Genomic DNA, 14,404 nt, shown 5'->3' on the forward strand with positions numbered 1-14,404 from the left:
GTGTCTTTCTATGAGAGTTGAGAGAATTTCTACTAACTTATGAAATGTCACATGACTACTGAATGATATTTTTATGCTTTGCTTTTCATAGTTGCCTATTTCATTTGATATCTGGTTTCCAGCTGTGTTGCAGCATTGCTTTTATAAAATGAAATGCATTTGCTAATGTGAACACTTTCTGTCAACAGATCTATTAAATAATTATTTTATGATCCACATTCTTTGAAAAAGGATCACTTGGAAAGGAAAGAACAATAAGAAGAAACTAGTAACAGTAACACATAATTTTCTTTTCAAGTACATGGTAATATTTCTTTTACAATAAGTTGTTGTGGTGCATCACTTTAATTACATAGACATTAAGATGTGAATATACATTTCCCTTATTGTTGTTTTTCCTGAAATATTTTTTATGCTTGAGCTTTGTCATGCTTAGGTATACGTCATAGCATTTGCTGCTGCTGTTTGCCAGGCATAGTGTTACTGAATTTGACTTTGTGTTACTCTTCTAAGCTAGTTTTTCTTGTTTCCTGCACAGTGCCTTATATTAGTTGTAATTTTGCATTTTTTTATGTTAATTTAGATTTACTGCTGCTTGCTTTGCAAATTGGCATTTTTTGTCATTGCTGTTTGTGTTAATTGTTTTGTGCTGCTGTATTGCCTTGTTCCTTAGTTTAGCATCTGAGCTCAGTAGATTTAAGTTAGCTTAAGAGGGGGTAGCCTATAAGAGAATGAGTTGCGATGAATTTGAAGAAATGCACTGAGAGGCTATACGAGAAAAGTACAGAAAGCAGGTATAGATAGGACTTTTGAAAATAATGAAGAACGAAGGGAGATCTCCGAGAAGTAAAGAAAGTTTTGTTTGCAAAATACTGCAGTAAAACAAACCCTGTCCTTTCCTTGTATTATTCCGCTATTTGTTTGTGTACCCTTGTGTAGTTGTTTTCTTCCTGTCTCTGTGTAGTTTCATAGAATTTTTTTCTCTTTTAATATTAAGCTACATTCACTATGATGAGGAATACTGTTATCTTCAAATATAATTGGCGTTAATAATATGTTATTTACTTTGTAAAGATGTTAGACATTATTCATTCTGTTTAAATGCTTATGTGTGAAGTTGATGTTTCGCAAGTTATTCTGATCTTCTATGTATGTACTCATGTCATAATTCCTGTAACACTGACGTATATGTCTATTTCTATTCTTTTGTAAAGCCTGTACTACAAATGTTATCTATATTGTTATGTTTTTAATGATGTATTTTGTACCTTTATTGTATTCTTATGTTATAAAATTGTAATTGTCACCAGTTCATGATATTATTAACTTGTCAGTTACATTTCACTGCACACGTTTCTGTTGGTCATAGTATATGGACAATATGTGAGAAGTTGGGACTGTCAGTGTTTGCACGTGTGTTAATAACTCAGCAAGGGACTGGATAACAGCATTGCTGGTTCTAAGGACAATTTCAAAAACTTTGTGAGTGCACAAGTGGTGGTTTATGGACTTGCTATATTACCCGCAAGACTCTTCAATGGTGATTGTGCACCTGCACAGTCACAACAGATGGCTGCTGGCTATCTCTACAAGGACTACAGTGGGTCTACATCTTTGATGATCCATCAATACCATTATTTCTACAAGGACTGCAGTGGGTCTGCACCTCTGGTGGCCCACCAATACTGTAATCTCTACCGGGACTACAGTGGGTCTGCTCTGTGATGACCTAACTACCAATATTCTTCAAAACGTCGACTGACTCTGCTGTGGGTTTACTCTGTTGTGGCCCATTACCTGCCTGCATGTCGAGTCAGCACTGTCGTTCCGTTGGAAGGACAACACTACTTCTTCAAGACTGCATGGAAATCCACTACTTCTGTGTGCATTTTCTTTTACTGTTCAGAAACACTGTAATTTTACTGTGATGAATCAGGACTGTCTTTATAGACTGTGAGAAAATTTTAGCTTTTGACCAACATTTTATCAATAAGTGTGTGCATTTGATTTCTTTGTTATTGTAATTATGAAAATTTTTATCAAATCATTATTGGCCACTGCCCAAAAAAAATTTGTAAAATTTTTTGTGGGGAGCATGGAGGCTATGTAAGTAGGCTGTTTATGTTTTCTCTATGTAAGTAGGCTGTTTATGTTTTCTCTATGTAAGTAGGCTGTTTATGTTTTCTTATTGGCAACGTTACGTAGCGCTCAATATGAAAATCACTGGCTGTGCTGTGTGCAGTCTGTGGCTAGTTTGCATTGTTGTCTGCCATTGTAGTGTTGGGCAGCGGCAGCTGGATGTGAACAGCGCGTAGCGTTGCGCAGTTGGAGGTGAGCCGCCAGCAGTGGTGGATGTGGGGAGAGAGATGGCGGAGTTTTGAAATTTGTCATGAACTGCTATATTTATATATGATGATATCAAGGTAAATACATTGTTTGTTCTCTATTAATATCTTTCATTTGCTAACTATCCCTATCAGTAGTTAGTGCCTTCCATAGTTTGAATCTTTTATTTAGCTGGCAGTAGTGGCACTCGCTGTATTGCAGTAGCTTGAGCAGCGAAGATTTTTGTGAGGTAAGTGATTTGTGAAAGGTATAGTTTAATGTTAGTCAGGGCCATTCTTTTGTAGGGAATTTTGAAAGTCAGATTGCGTTGCGCTAACAAAATATTGTGTGTCAGTTTAAGCACAGTCATGTATTTAAGCACAGTCATGTATAATTGTTCAAAGGGGACGTTTCAAAATGTTTGGTGTGCCTGGCATTCTTAGGCTGAAGACTGTTGCAAAGTTTTCGGTTCTTATTCCTAATTCCATCGATGATATGTGACAAGCAAGTTGGTGATATCGATCAGTTCGGTTGTCTAAAGCAGTTGTCCTGAAATGTCCGTAGAGACAAGCGATCATTGCTTGAAAGGGCTTTGCGAACGAGCCGTTGATTAGAACACCGTAACACTTGATCACAAATTATTTTCCTGCCCATAAATATATCCAAGATGTTACACGAGCATTTTGCATTTACTCGGTCTAATTTTTTCAGCATTTCGTTACACCAATTGAAACGAACCTATTTTTGACATTCTATTAAAATCGCAGAACTATCGGCAACAGACGTTTCTAACAGCTAATGTTCATGTGAAATCGAGTATAGGCCTACTGCAGTCTTTTGTATGCCAAAGGAGGTCGCTGTCTCATTGTCACTCATAGGCGGGTCCTTTTTAATCACATTACACTCAGCGTCCCCCCCTTTATGGAAAGTAGCCGATTTTGCTCGACGTACACGAAACTCGACGGAGCAGCCGTCTCCACACACGAGGTCCTTAACTCAGGCCTGTGCGCTGGCGCTCGACTGAAATGTAAGCATTTTAGAATCTTGGTGTTGGATGAAGTTTGCAATTTGGTCAGCCAGGGGAGAAGAGATGGTGGCATAAAGTTCTTTATAACCAGATTTTCGATCGACTTCCAAACATCTCTTCATTGTCTCACGAACTGAGGGCATGTAACAAGGTTAATTGTGCTCCGTCCATTGGATGGGACAGCCATACTCATCTTCTTAACAAGGGTTAGGCTGTGTGCCCTCGCCACTACCGTGTTATCATCAACCAACACAAACGTAAGACTACACTACACATACATACATTACACATGCCTGCACTAAGCAAATACACATACGACACAACTCATCTGAGAGGTAGGAGAGCAGTGTGAGTAGACAGTATTTGGCGTTACGAGCACCTTTCCGAAAATCCGGAAAATGCTCCAGAATCACGATATTTTTCAAGAAGTGAGAATTTAGAAGCAAATAAATTTAAAACGATTTATTCGAAGAAAAGCATACATTTTTCGTCATATTTTGAACATTTTTACTATTTCTTCGACAATTTTCTTCATTTTTAAGCAATTTTTACTAATTTTTCGACCATTTTCTATTAATTTTGAACCTTATAATATTTTTTATAAATATGTGCAAAAAATGTCGAAATATGCATGTAAAATTTTAAAGATCAATTGTAAAATTTAAGGCAAAAAGTATCGATTTAAAATTTTTGGAATTATGGAGAAAAGTTTATAATTTAACATATGCATCAACGATTTTCAGGAAACATCACAAAATTTGAAGCATAAAATACTATAAACGTAGCTATCAGTGCCTTGATAAAAAAGTTCAGCTTTTTCTCTGTACTTTGGTTTCATAACTATAAAAGTGTTGTTGTTATTGTTGTGGTCTTCAGTCCACAAACTGTTTTGATGCAGCTCTTCATCCTACTCTATCCTGTGCAAGCTGCTTCATATCTGTGTAGCTACTGCAACCTACATCCTTTTGAACCTGCTTAGTGAATACATCTCTTGGCCTCCCTCTACGATTTTTACCCTCCATGCTTCCCTCCAGTACTAAATTGGTGATCCCTTGATGTCTCAAAATGTATCCTATCAAGCAATCACTTCTTTTAGTCAAGTTGTGCCACAAATTCCTCTTCTCTCCAATTCTATTCAGTGCATCGTCATTAGTTACATGATCTACCCATCTAATCTTCAACATTCTTCTGTAGCACAACATTTCGAATGATTCTATTCTCTTCTTGCCTAAACTGTTTATCAACAGTTTTTCACTTCCATACATGACTACACTCCATACAAATACTTTCAGAAAGGGCTTCCTCACATTGAAATTTATACTAGTTGTTAACAAATTTCTTTTCTTCAGAAACGCTTTCCTTGCCAAAGTCAGTCTACATTTTAAATCCTCTCTGTTTCGACCATCATCAGTTATTTTACTTCCCAAATACCAAAACTCATCTAATACTTAACTGTCTCATTTCCTAATCTAATTCCCTCAGCATCACCTGTTTTAATTCGACTTCATTCGATTATCCTCGTTTTACTCTTGTTGACGTACATCTTATATCCTCCTTTCAAGACATTGTCCATTCCATTCAACTGCGCGTCCAAGTCCTTTGCTGTCTCTGAAAGAATTACAATGTCATCAGCAAACCTCAAAGTTCTTATTTCTTCTCCATGGATTTTAATTCCTACTCCAAATTTTTATTTTATTTCCTTTCTTGCTTGCTCAATATACAGGTTGAATAACATCAGGGATACACTACAACCCTGTCTCACTCCCTTCTCAACCACAGCTTCGCCTCCATGCCCCTAGACTCTTAAAAGTGCCATCTGGTTTCTGTACAAATTGTAAATAGTCTTTCGCTCCCTGTATTTTATCCCTGCTACCTTCAGAATTTGGAAGAGAGTATTCCACTCAACATTGTCTTAAGCTTTCTCTAAGTCTGCAAATGCTAGAAACGTAGGTTTGCCTTTCCTTAATCTTTCTTCTAAGATAAGTCATAGAGTCAGTGTTGCCCCAAGTGTTCCAACATTTCTATGGAATTCAAACTGATCTTCCCCGAGGTCGGCTTCTATCAATTTTTCCATTCATCTGTATAAGACTCTTGTTAGTATTTTGCAGCTGCGACGTATTAAATTGATAGTTCAGTAATTTTTATCCCTGTTAACATCTGCTTTCTTTGGGATTTGAATTATTATATTCTTCTGGAAGTCTGGGGGTATTTTACCTGTCTCATACATTTGATCACCAGATGGTAGAGTTTTGTCAGGGCTGGCTCTCCTGAGGCTATCAGTAGTTCTAATACAATGTTGTCTACTTCAGAGGCTTAGTTTAAACTTAAGTCTTACAGTACTGTCAAATTCTTCATGCAATATCACATCTCCCATTTCATCTTCATCTACATCTTCTTCAGTTTCTATAATATAGCCAAGTACACTGCCCTTGTATAGACCCTCTGTATACTCCTCCCACCCTTCTTCTTTTCCATCTTTGCTTAGGACTGGTTTTCCATCTGAGCTCTTGACATTCATACAGTTGGTTCTCTTTTCTCCAAAGGTCTCTTTAATTTTCCTGTATCCCTTGTGACACATGCCTCTACATCTTTGCATTTGTCCTCTAGCCATCCTTGCTTAGCCATTTCGCACTTCCTGTCGATCTCATTTTTGAGACACTTGTATTCCTTTTTGTCTGCTTCATTTATTGAACTTTTATATTTTCTCCTTTCATCAATTAAAAAACTGATATTAGTAACCACCAGAGACACTACAAAACCTTTTTTCAGAAAATACTAGATATATCATAATACAATTCAAAATAATATTTAATGAAATATATCATAAAACTAGTTGGGGTCAACACAAGATTTCCTAGATTTTATATATTCTAGAATAGTTATTTACCTTTATTTGTAAGTTTGTCTTTACAAGACAGATACTTATAAAAAGAATCTAAATATTTACTTTCTTGACAATTAACACATATTTTCTTGAGTTATCATCCTCAATTTCTTATTCATTTTTTCATCGATAACAATACATTGGAATGTTCCTCACTTGGAATTCTTTTTAAATGACCTTTATAATAATATACAGAAATGTTTTTCCACAGCCACAACTAATTTGTTTACTGTTATAAAATTTTGTACAATATTTACTTGACCCTTAAGCATGGCACACCATATTTTATTACATGAGTTGGTGCATAGTGTACTTAGTGCACATTTAAAGAATAGCTGTCTTTGTACTGTCAAGGTAAACATGTATGAACAAAATCGTAGTTCAATCTTAGTTTAGTTAAAAACGATAAATTAAACTTACATTATATGAGTAAATCACTGTTTCATTAAACATTAATAAGACAAACATTTGCCACATTATTCTGTCATCACACCTAACTGTTAACCCACATTAATGACCCACTTGAAGCATTAAAGAGCGTAGTTGTGTCAGATCCCAGCAACACTTATTCAATTGCTAATTATCTTGTAGACAACTGCCTTATTGTGGAATTTCGCTGTTAGCTTGGTATTTGAGTCATTTTCTTATATGTAATATAAGTTTATTCTTCTCAGTTTATATTACTGTTATTAACTTTAACATTTGATAGCACAAATTACCACTGTGTTAGTTGAAACAATAATGAAGAAATCTGTTTGGGCTTGAACTGTAAAACTACAATGGATTGGTACAAAACAATGATATTTGTAGTTGGCACACTTTGTACATGGGCATGCCCACTCGACGGTTAAACACTTTCTACATATTGCCATATGATGCTTTATTTCTCAGTTTCACACATGTTATTTTGATTACTTTATGTATTTACGAAAAAAATAATAAAATAAAATAAATTCACATAACAGTTAAAAGTTCTAATTTTTGTATTGTATTTTTTAAAATTATTGTAAGATGTTGCTGAAATACAAGATGAAAGTTCAGATTAATGATCTTATAGAACAAAATTTAACAAATTGAATAAAAATTTTTTTGTTGAATGGAGTCGTTCTTATATCTTGACAACAACAAATTTGTTCATAATAATAAATAAATTTTTGTGTTTATTGATGAAAAAATATATTCTTGGTTTAAAGCCAAAGATTTTGCAGAAATTTTAGAATTTACAAGTAAAATGATATTAGATCATTTTAGAGAAAAATGTAGAAAAACCTATAAAGAATTCAAGAACAGTGATTTGTTATCCTTACACCCTGACACAAATTTTATCAATGAATGACATTTATATGCTCTAATTTTGAAATAGAAAATGAATCAAATAGAAAAATTTGAAAACTGGGCTTATGAAGAATGTTGACCAACAGTTTGTGAATATGGAGAATATAAGATCAGAAAAGAAATAGAATACAAAAATCATTGTGCAGAACAACTCAGAAAGAAATGAAAGATGAGAAATCATCAATAGGAGGAGAAACAGATCGAAAATTTGAGTGAAACAGTTAATATTACTTAAAAAATATCCAAAAAATGAGCAAATAAACGAGTGTTACCACACATAATCTTACCAAACATAATCCTTCAAGCAATTAATAAAGATTTAAGACCAACATATATTATTTTAAGATTATTTGATGATTACTTTAGATATCATTATGTAATTAGAACACAAAGATAAGATCACTTTAACAACTTAGTGAAATTACGAATAGAGACCCCAATTGAAAAGAAATTTTGAAGGTGGTTATTATCCCAATTCAGTAAATTTATACCAAAGCAGTAAAGAAAACTCGTGAATTGTATAACATCACAATTATTTCGTCAGGGTCCATTTGTGCAGAGACTCACTCATGTTAAACATCATATACAACTTTCAGTGGACTGTATACATCGAGAATACCTTACATTAACAACATTTACAAATAAGAATTTAGATGTAGCTGACTGAGACAGAGTTAGAGCTCTTCCACAGCATATCATATGCTTTTGTACAGAAGGTATTTATCATAATAATATGGATTATAATTTGCTTACATCTGTTTTGCAGTGGTGCTTATTTCTATGAGTAACTACTTTTATCTAGGTATATTATCGAAGCATCTAAAGAAATTCACCTTTCACTTTCAAGTTTTTCAGTTAACATTGTGTCTTCATATTTTCTGTAATGTGGATGTATCTCCAGTTCTTCTAACAAATCCATTTTATGCCCATTATTTACTCATGAAGTACTTTAATACTTTGTCCTAGTTTTCCAAATGGGTGTCCTGTATTACGTATGTGTGTAGCTATTGCTGCTGCTGCTGCTGCTGCTGATGATGATGATGGTGTGTGTGTGTGTGTGTGTGTGTGTGTGTGTGTGTGTGTGAGTGTGTGTGTGTGTAGGCTTCAATGTTCTCTCTGTACCTGGTGTTGAAATTTTGGCATGTTTGTCCTAGGTATAACAAGGAGCATTGCTAGTATGCTACTTTGTATTCTCTTTAGTCTTGAGTATGGGTCATGATTACACTTTGTATTACGTATTAGTTTTTGTTGTAGTTTATTTGATGTAGAAAATGAATTTTTGAGAGTATTGGTTATCTTCTGTGACATATTGCCAATGTATAGGATGCCTGATAAACGTTTGTTCTTGTATTTTTCTCCTTTGTATTTTGGTCTTCCTTCACTTTGTTTAGGAACGTGTCAACCCTGAAAGCAGTATAAACTTTAGCAATTACAATCTATTTCACTATATTTATTTCTTGTTGCATGTATTCTTTATTCAAAGGTATTTTAGTTGCTCTATGTAGTTGTGAATGTGTTATGTTGGAGCTAAGGCAATTCGTACATGGGCTCATTGTTGGTGCTCGTCTCGTGGAAGCTTCCATAGCTAAAGTAGCTGAAATATTTTGTGATTCAAGAGGCACCACGTCAGTGATTTATACAACATACAGGGAAAGCGGAAGAATGTCATTCGTTAAGTCATAACGCTGGGGAAAGTTTAGTGTTGGAACATCCCCTTTTAAACAATTATACATGACTGTGCTTAAACTGACACACAATATTTTGTTAGCGCAACGCAATCTGACTTTCAAAATTCCCTACAAAAGAATGGCCCTGACTAACATTAAACTATACCTTTCACAAATCACTTACCTCACAAAAATCTTCGCTGCTCAAGCTACTGCAATACGCTCAAGACAGCATGGAAATCCACTACTTCTGTGTGCATTTTCTTTTACTGCTTTGCATTGTTGTAATACTCGCCATTGTAGTGTTAGGCAGCTGGCTGTGAACAGCGCGTAGCGTTGCGCAGTTGGAGGTGAGCCGCCAGCAGTGGTGGATGTGGGGAGAGAGATGGCGGAGTTTTGAAATTTGTCATGAACTGCTATATTTATATATGATGATATCAAGGTAAATACATTGTTTGTTCTCTATTAATATCTTTCATTTGCTAACTATCCCTATCAGTAGTTAGTGCCTTCCATAGTTTGAATCTTTTATTTAGCTGGCAGTAGTGGTGCTCGCTGTATTGCAGTAGCTTGAGCAGCGAAGATTTTTGTGAGGTAAGTGATTTGTGAAAGGTATAGTTTAATGTTAGTCAGGGCCATTCTTTTGTAGGGAATTTTGAAAGTCAGATTGCGTTGCGCTAACAAAATATTGTGTGTCAGTTTAAGCACAGTCATGTATAATTGTTTAAAAGGGGACGTTCCATAAGGCAGTTTGATTAAGCAAATGCGGATGAGTTCTGAGGGGCTGTATGGGTTTGAAAGATACTGATTCTTATGCAACATGTCTTCAAAATATTTCATAAGACTGGAAAATTCAGATTGTTCGAAACGTTTCATCATTATGATGCTATGTTTTACTCGGTCTTGTGTAGTTTGAGACCAATATGCAGAGAGGAAGGCATGGTAAAATTCTGTTTCACTGTGACAATCGTGAATGACCGATCGCATTCTTACAGCTGGTTCGTTCTCTAAATAGCCACACATAAATTCTAACCTGTGCTCCAATGACCAGTTGGGAGGAAAACAATGAGAGAATTGATGGAGCCACGCTTGTGGATGAATGTCGTTGCCGGAATTCTTAAATGTTTTGAATTTACGTGTAGTAATGAATAGCTTATAATCAAAATCATCGTGTCGGCGAGTAGCATATCGGTCATTGTTACGTCGTGTCGGCGGTTCCATTTCAAAATCCGGTCCACCTTGCCAATTCCTTTCATAATTACCGAAATGCCCTGTGTTATTATTTTGTGGCTTTTCCGTATTTCTAAGTTCCTCTTTCCGTATTGGGGCGCGAGTGTCCTCTGAAATACGTAATTCTTGTACTACTTGTGCCAACTGATCTTGCACTTCTCGGATTTCTCTTTTGTACTGTGTATTGATTTGATTTTGATTCCCTTTGAATTTTCTAATTTGTTCATACTCTTCTGTGTCAGTGAAGGCTACAGGTCTTGTGTCATTCAGATCATCATCTACCTTTGTAGATAAGTTAGTGACCTGATCCGAAAGTTCGGCTACTTTCTCCGATAGTGAACACATTTCCTCTGTGTGTTTTTCTGAACCAAGTTTCAGAGTGTCCATTTGTGTTGAAATCGAATCTACTGTGTCCTTTAAGTTTTCCTGAGTTATTGCAAGTTGCGTAACCGAATCGGTAGATGCAACTGAGTCAATTTTAGCCCACAAGGTCTCATGATTTTCATGAACAATGGCTAGCAGTTCTTTTATGGCTGCTTCGTGATTCTGTAATGCATTTTCATGCCGCGAAAAAATAGGTTGAAAATGCTCACAAATTTGTGTTTTTACGTCATTACAGACTTTTTGACATTTCGATTCAATGTTATGTAACTCAGTAGTTAAATCTTCACGTGTTTGTTCAAGTGTGGTGTCTAACTTTTTAAGATTTTGTTCCACTGTGTCTAACTTTTTGAGATTTTGTTCCACTGTATCTAACTTTCGAAGATTTTGTTCCATTGTGTCTAACTTTTGAAGCTTTTGCTGTGTTTGTCCCATTTGCTGTATTAATTGTAATAACAATGCACTGGTGTCTGGAACATGTTCCTCAGTGCTTTTCGGCAGTGAATTTGCACCGGAAACATTCACATTTTGACAAGCAGAAAATGTGTCTTGACTTATTTGAGAAAACGGTGAGGATCCAAAACCTGAATCTATAGTATTTGCGAGATTGTTTCCTGTCATTTCGGATTCCTGAGGCGAGCTGTTGCCGACCGATCGATCGATAATGCTTCCCTGTTCTCTAATTGTTTCACTGTCTACACCATTGTTTGCCGCCCGCTCCATTTCCCTATGCACAATTACCAAATTACTACTTTGAACATTAGTTAATTCATTACTCTGCGGCGCTAACACACTGCTTTCATTTTCACTGTCTTTCCTCAGTTTACTTTGGAGCCTAGTATTACGTTTTTCACACGCCATTATTGTCACAATATTTCACGATAACACAGAAAAGCACAATTTGAAGAGCAAAAATAAGAGAACACATTAACATAACACTGAAAATAATATCTAGTTAATTGCAGCTGCGAAATACTTGGTGCAAATCTACATGCATGCCACAACTGTTTTACTGTACAACAATGAAAGACTGAAACTACAAAGGAGATTTTCTCTACAATTACGCGCTAGCAATAAACAAAAGCTACACTAATTACACAAACTACAAGAAAAAAAAATCAGAAGATTCCAGTGAGGTATCCTCGGCTAAGGGTCGACATATGGAACGTCCCCTTTTAACAATTATACATGACTGTGCTTAAACTGACACACAATATTTTGTTAGCGCAACGCAATCTGACTTTCAAAATTCCCTACAAAAGAATGGCCCTGACTAACATTAAACTATACCTTTCACAAATCACTTACCTCACAAAAATCTTCGCTGCTCAAGCTACTGCAATACAGCGAGCGCCACTACTGCCAGCTAAATAAAAGATTCAAACTATGGAAGGCACTAACTACTGATAGGGATAGTTAGCAAATGAAAGATATTAATAGAGAACAAACAATGTATTTACCTTGATATCATCATATATAAATATAGCAGTTCATGACAAATTTCAAAACTCCGCCATCTCTCTCCCCACATCCACCACTGCTGGCGGCTCACCTCCAACTGCGCAACGCTACGCGCTGTTCACAGCCAGCTGCCTAACACTACAATGGCGAGTATTACAACAATGCAAAGCAGCCACAGACTGCACACAGCACAGCCAGTGATTTTCATATTGAGCGCTACGTAACGTTGCCAATAAGAAAACATAAACAGTCTACTTACATAGAGAAAACATAAACAGCCTACTTACAGTGTTTGTTGAGTGATCGCTTCGGTCACTGAAGAGAACGGTGACAAAAAATAAGAGTTCGACCGCTGCAAAAGGCACTACAGAAATAATCTGCGCACTCGCGAAATCTGTCAGTGTCAATACAACACGAACACAGCTCCATAAACAGGGAGCTGTATGGTTAATTAGTATTCCAAAGCCCCACATCAGTGATCCAAATGGCCATAAAATGAAAGCTTGGTGGTGAAACTGGACTGCAGAGCAACAGAAGAAAATCGTTTGCTTGAATGATTGTTGTTTCAGATTGTTTACAACTTTTGGCCGAGTTTACGTCGCAAAAATAAAACATGGCGGGGGCTCGGTGATACTTCAGCAGCCGTATCGTGGTATTCCAAAGGCCCAATGGTTACTGTACATGGTCGCGTTACTGCCAGGATTAGGTGACAATTTTGACACATCAGTCCATCCCATGGTACAATTTTTGTTCCACAATGGTGATGCTGTGTTCAAAGACCATAGAGCCCCTTTACACACAGCTGACAGAGTCGAGGACTGGTTTTGTGAGCACGAGGATGAATTGTCGCATCACTGTCATCAGATCTCAATATTATTGAGCCTTCGTCGTCTACTTAAGGGTGGTTGATCACCTTCTAGCATTACCATTACCTGCACTTGCACGAAGAATTGTATATGTAAGATTTCCTTGAAAACCATACAGGACCAGACTTTCCCCATTTAGAGACGAGTGGAAGCTATTGTGAATGCCAGAGGGGTTTCTTTAGCGTATTAGGGGTGTTAATTTGTTGTATTTTTGATATTTCTGTATGTTCCATTCCTGTATGTCCAGACGTTGCCCTCTAGCTGCTGTTTCTTCTCGAAAACCGTACACTCATCACCCTTTCTTTGGTTGGTGTGGTGGGGAGATGTGCGGGACAACAAAAGTGGGACGGAGTAGGGAGGAGTGGTGACAGATCTGTAGAATTTTTGTAATCCAGTCGATGGCCAATCCCCAGATCGGCAATCCAATATCTGATTCAACTCTGTATGCAGTGAGTGTTGGCAGAATTCCCTCATGTGTTTTACACTTGAGGAGTAAGGAAAAAGTCGCAATTGGAGCATGTTAGTAGAATTTGTGTAGTATCATGTGCCGCATGTATGGTAGAAAGTTAATTTATGTCGCACGATAGTTTCTTAGTGTTGGGGATTTCACTGATGTTAATATGCTTTCCGGAGTGCTAGCAATGCACTTAAGGAAGGAATATTGTGTCTAAAGTTTTTCGTCGAAGAGACCGTTAGAGATGAAGACAGCGAAATAAATGTTCGTTGAAGTTTCAGCTGTGCTTCATGTTAGACGACATTAGAATGGCAATGACAGCAAATTTATTTGTGTAGTAGATTAAAGAACATGAAACATCGGGATTTCATCGCACGGCAAAGATAAAACCTACGTAAAGACAAACAGGCAAAGTGTTCTTTGGTTTTATATGTCTGTGAAAACACTTTTCATAATCTGCTCATGATGCGTTGTTAGTTTTCCTGTCTGTCTCTGGTGCACACGACACAGAACCAGGAGACGTGATACGTCGGGACGCGCTGTAAGGGAGTCAAAGACATTTATAGAAGCACGCGAAGTGGGGGGGGGGGGAGGGAGGGGGTAATTACTTTGTGCAAACGAAGGCGCTAATTAGGGTAATTTCGTTTGCTTGGGCTCATAAGTGTCGCCGTATTCTGGGCGAACTTAAGAATTCCATTACGGATATTAATTCCTTCGCGAGGCAGCCATGAGACAGCCGCGCATAGGGCGGTGCTCAGCCTTCTGCTGGGACCC

Source organism: Schistocerca piceifrons, chromosome 2 (assembly GCF_021461385.2).
Source record: "Schistocerca piceifrons isolate TAMUIC-IGC-003096 chromosome 2, iqSchPice1.1, whole genome shotgun sequence".
In the NCBI taxonomy this organism is placed as follows: domain Eukaryota; kingdom Metazoa; phylum Arthropoda; class Insecta; order Orthoptera; family Acrididae; genus Schistocerca; species Schistocerca piceifrons.